Source organism: Portunus trituberculatus, chromosome 11 (genome assembly GCF_017591435.1).
Source record: "Portunus trituberculatus isolate SZX2019 chromosome 11, ASM1759143v1, whole genome shotgun sequence".
Classification (NCBI taxonomy): domain Eukaryota; kingdom Metazoa; phylum Arthropoda; class Malacostraca; order Decapoda; family Portunidae; genus Portunus; species Portunus trituberculatus.
This window is the reverse complement of record NC_059265.1, coordinates 3,157,978-3,164,011: the sequence shown is the minus strand read 5'-3', so window position 1 is coordinate 3,164,011 and position 6,034 is coordinate 3,157,978.

Below are 6,034 nucleotides of genomic sequence, written 5' to 3'. Positions count from 1 at the left end.
TTTTCTATCTACATACACATCTATCATGTTAATTATATACGAATTCATTCACTTTTCTCTCTGCCTGCCTATCCATCTATGTTTATTTATCGAACTGTCCATTTACATATCTATCAACCTATCAAATTACCCGCTTATCTATCTATCTTCACACAAGCATATAAATACCACCACTTCCACCACCACCACACGTCACTTCACACCTTCAGTACATTATTACACATTGTCACTATACACACCGTGGATTGCGGAAGTGGGGTAACAGTACGGTACACGATGCATCTCGACCCGGTAGACGCAGCGATGCGCCCGTGTACTCTGTGTACGAGGTCCTGCACAGTGGGCACGTTGGTGGCACAAAAGTGTCTTATTATAGTGCTTACCGCGGTGTTAGCTTGGGTAATTACTTGCATGGCATACATCAGTGGGTCGTCAGCCTGTCCATTTCTCTCGGTTTCCATCTTCATTGTTTTTCGCGAATATCTTTCAAACTAATGAATTGATCGGAATGGTACTTTGACACTGTGTACAAGACACCTTCCGCTAATTTTTGGTCATATTAAGCATTACCAAATGGTGTTAGTAAAACGAGTATTTTCAAGAGGAGCCTTTGGAAAGCAGTGGTAGTGAGAGAACAAAGCGTTTCAGAATACTGAACTAGGCTGTACCTGAACCACACACACACACACACACACACACACACACACACACACACACACACAGAGAGAGAGAGAGAGAGAGAGAGAGAGAGAGAGAGAGAGAGAGAGAGAGAGAGAGAGAGAGAGAGAGAGAGAGAGAGAGAGAGAGACAGACAGACAGACAGACAGACAGACAGACAGACAGACACACACACAGTGACAGAGACAGACAGACAGACAGAGAGACAGACAGACACACACACACCCGGTAGCTCAATGGTTAGAGCGCTGGCTTCACAAGCCAGAGGACCGAGGTTCGATTCCTCGGCCGGGTGGAGATATTTAGGTGTGTCTCCTTTCACGTGTAGCCCCTGTTCACCTAGCAGTGAGTAGGTACGGGATGTAAATCGAGGAGTTGTGACCTTATTGTCCCAGTGTGTGGTGTGTGCCTGGTCTCAGGCCTATCCGAAGATTGGAAATATTGAGCTCTGAGCTCGTTCCGTAGGGTAACGTCTGGCTGTCTCGTCAGAGACTGCAGCAGATCAAACAGTGAAACTCACACACACACACTGACAGAGACAGACAGACACAGACACACACACACACACACACAGACCCACACAAAACAGTGAGAAACAGACGATATCCTATGTATCTCGTTTATTGTATGTCGTGTGTTGTATATACTATGGATAGTAAGGCTAGGATTTAGTTCAATATCTGGCGAGGACGTTGACACGATGGTCAGCAACGCAACACAATCCATATTACACGCTGCTGAGGCTTGTATTCCGAAGACTTCTGCAGTTTACACTAAGCATGGAGTCTCATGGTGGACAACGGATTGCCGACAAGCACTTCGTGAGCGCAATAGACGATACAGGTACTTCAGCCAGCAGCCCAGTCAAGCTAATTTCATAGCCTATAAAAAGGCAAGGGCTCAGGCAAGGAAAGTCATCCGTAATGCAAAGAAAGACTCATTCAGACAATTCATATCATCTATTAACCGCACCACTCCTCTCTCCAAAGTATGGCAAACAATAAATATCTTAAATAACAGAAAACCATATATTCCTATCACCACCCTTAAAATAAATGATATTATAATTGATAACAAAACAGAAATAGCAAATGCCATAGCCCACCAATTCCATCAGGCCAGCAGCACAACTTACTATGACCCTACCTTCCTTCCAAGGAAGGAGGCTGCAGAACTCACTGTCCCAAACTTTGCCACAGGAGGCGTAAACTCAGACTACAACACAGAGTTTACGTTGGATGAACTCCTCTTTGCCCTGAAATCCTGTAAAGGCTCCAGTCCTGGTCCAGACAATATTTCATATATCATGTTACAAAATCTCGGCCACCACTCCCTTTCAAAATTATTAACGCTCTACAATAGAATATGGACCACCTACACTTTCCCTCAGTCTTGGCACTTCGCTCACACAATCCCAATCCCCAAAAAGACTGGACGCCTTACGGACCCCAGTGCGTTTCGTCCTATTGCGCTCACGAGCTGTTTATGTAAGGTCATGGAACGTATGGTAAAGCGAAGGCTACTTTTTGTTTTAGAAGCGAAGGGTCTGTTAGGTGATCAGCAGTCGGGCTTTCGGAAGTACCGAAGCACGATGGATCACCTAACACACCTGGAGCATTGCATTTCAGAGGCTTTTGCCAAAAAGAATTCATGATAGGGGTGTTTTTAGACATCCACAAAGCCTTCGACATGACATGGCGACACGGCATCCTCATGAAACTCTACGCTCATGGCTTCAGAGGTAACTTGCCCATTTTTGTTTATAATTTTCTTCAGGACAGAACATTCTCTGTCAAGCTTCCTGGTAACGTAATCTCGGACGTTTTCGTCCAGGAGAACGGGGTGCCGCAGGGTAGTGTTCTTAGTCCCATTTTATTTTGTATAATGATTAATGATATTCTGTCAACAACTCCCGTCCCAAGGAATCTTAAATACTCATTGTACGCCGACGATTGTGCGTTATGGCACTCCTCGCCTAACGCACAATTCTCAGCGGGCGGATTCAGGATGCTCTTGATTCCGTCCAGCATTGGGCCTCATTATGGGGATTTAAGTTTTCAGTTGCTAAGTGTATCGGTGTTGTTTTCACTAGACGTAACGTACCTGATTTGCAAATAACTCTTCAAGGCCAACCGATACCGTTTCAAAATTCAGTCAAGTTCTTGGGTCTGCATTTTGATAGCAGACTCAATTGGAAGACTCATGTTAATGAATTGCTCATTCGTTGTCGTAAAAGATCAATGTCCTCAAATACCTTTCTGGTACTTCATGGGGAGCAGACAGAAAATCTTTATTAATGGTGTACAAGTCCTTAATTCGTTCTCATTTAGACTATGGCTCACTGGTGTATGGGTCTGCGTCGGAACCAACACTGAGGAGATTGGATGTACTGCAGAATGAATGTGTGCGAATGTGTCTTGGAGCCCTGCGCTGCACTCGTGTGGCGCGGATGGAGGTTGAGGCCAATACACCACCGCTACAACTACGTCGCGACGCCCTCCTTTTATCTCATGGGATAAAAGCGGCTCGGAAAGCTCCCTCGGTAACACAGCAAACAAGATTATATGGCAGCACCACCACCTCCACAATGCGGTCCGCCGTCCAGTCTCAGTCAGACTACACACGCTCTGCCAGCAAACGGGCGTGAGACTGGACGATGCGGACCAGCTCGTGCTGCCCACCCTTCCCCCATGGAAACTTCCCACCACCACCTTCAACATCAACTGGCTTCAGGGGAAGAAGGCTGTGGTTACCGAGGTGGAGCTCCAACACCACTTCCGAGCCCTAGTCGCTGGCCTCCTCCATCCCTACATCTCTACACAGACGGCTCCAAGACAGGTGAATGTGTGGGCGCAAGTGTATGGTCGTGTGAATGTGCCCTCAGGTTCCGGCTGCCTACCCATACATCGGTTTTTCTGCTGAAATTTTTGCTATTGACAAAGCCATAGATTATGCTTTAAATTCAATTCATAATTCAATTGTCATTTTTCGGACTCTATGTCAGCCCTTCAGGCAATAGAGTCCGGCCGCACGGATACAAATGAAATCCAGGGCAACATCATTAATAAGCTGAATTCATGTCATAAATCCTTCTCACTGGTTTGGGTGCCTGGACATTCCAATATACGCGGGAATGAACAGGCTGACATGCTAGCTCGGTCTGCTGCAGAGCTCGAGGGAGCGTGGAACCTCCGTCGGGATCTGCAGTCATGTCTCTCAGTTGTTAAATCATCAGCAAAACTCCTGTGGCAGAGTCACTGGGACAACCTCCACCTCCACACCACCAAACCTATCCTGGGCGAGTGGGCCTCCTCCAATCGCCCCACAAGGCGGGAGGAGGTGGTCCTCGCACGCCTCAGGATGGGCTGCACCCTCCCACCCACATGCTCCCCTACATAGCCAACGCCTTCCCACCACAGTGTTCCAGCTGTAATGTCACTCTCTGTCGAGCACATCCTGCTTCACTGTGTGCGTTATCGTGAGGAGAGGCGGCCCTTGGCGGCGTATTGCCGGGGTCGCGGCCTCCCGCTAACGCAAACCACCCTCCTGGGTGATGAACACCCGGATGTGGTCGATAGATTGATGATTTACCTGACTGAGGCCAATTTAATCAGAGAGTTGTGATTTATGTGTATATATTATGTTATTTATTCCATGTATTTATTCTATATATTTATGTAAATAAAAGTATGAAAGTGTGTATGTTTCCAATTTTGCGTGATCTAATGTGAATGTTTTCCCTTCATGTATATATGCAATACGTAGTGATACTACGTAGCCACCCTGTGTGATTGTGATTTATCCCTCCCTCCCCCATGCCCTGACAAAGGACAATAGTTTTGTGATAGGTATAGGATCCTGTGTGAATGAAGCGTGCATGAGAATATGTGAAGTCACTTACTGTTAAGATATTAAAAAAAAAAAAAAAAAAAAAAAAAAATAAAAATAAATAAATAAATAAATAAATAAATAAATAAATAAATCCATTAAAAAAATTGTATATACGTTAAAAAAAAAGGCTTTATTTTAAAAGAAATTAAAAAAATGAAAAGTTAAAAAATAAATAAATGGCCTAATACCCAAGACAGGGTGATGGCCAAAAAAAAAAAAAAAAAAAAAAAAAAAAAAAAAAAAAAAAAAAACAGACTCGGCCTAGACACCGTGCTACAAACACGTGTCCTACGCTCTGTCCTTCACCCACCTCTGTGTGGACTTTTTGTACGCCCATCAGGCTTAGGTATTAGTCAAATAAAGTTAGGTTTCCCATTGTCCCGTGTTTTTAGCTTTGCCCTTTCACTGTCCTCTCCTTAGCGGCAACAGAAGGTGTCTGTTGCCCGGTTGTCAGATTGTCTTTCCTCTCACACCTACGGAGGATCCGCCTCAGTGAGCGTGCTTTTGGGGTGAATTAACACCGTCCGGCCCCTTAGAGTGGTTTGGCAGGACAATCTGACATTAGGTAACTCCTCCTGACCACCTCCCACTTGTGTCCTGCTCCTCCTGCAGGAGGGGTGTACCCTCCATGCCTGACGGACCTTCCTGCCCTCCCCGTAAGGGAGGGAGGACACTGATCGACGACCCCGACTGCCAGACTGTCTATTGACCCCTCTAAAGCGACGTATGTGACTCTACATTCCAAGACGAACACCCGCCTGTCTACTGTTAATTCTTTTATAATAAAGAAGGTCATTGACTGTAACATAGGAAATGTCGTTAATGTGAAAAAACTTGCTAGTGGTGATCTACTTGTTCAGACACTTAACGTAAATCAAGTTAAATCATTGTTGAAGCTCCGGTTCATTCATGACATCGAGATCGAGGCTTCGATTCCAGTGTCCATGAACTCGTGTCGGGGAGTCGCTTCCCACCGCGATTTTGTGGATATGGAACCGACCGAGATCGTCGATTGCATGACTGATCAGGATGTCATTGAGGCTCGGAAAATTACTAAAATGGTTGACGGTACAAGAAGGAGCACAGCATCAGTCATTCTCACCTTCAGTGCTGCTAAGTTGCCAGAGAGGATTCATGTAGGGTACGAGTCGGTTCCCGTTCGTCCCTACATTCCGAATCCTCTCCGTTGTTTCAAGTGCCAGCTTTATGGTCACCATGGTAACGCTTGTCGGTCTTCCCACGCTTACTGCGGTAGATGCGCAGGAGAGGGCCACTCTGTGGAGCAGTGCACATCCTTGGTAGAGAAGTGCCGTAATTGTGAAGGTGCTCACTCCACTTTTTCACGCGATTGTCCCGCGTGGAAAGTGGAGAAAGAGGTCTGCACGGTTAAGGCTACTGAAGGATCTCTTACTATGAAGCAAGGATGCGAGTGAAGCAGACGCAGGCCGCGCCTGCTTCAAACGTC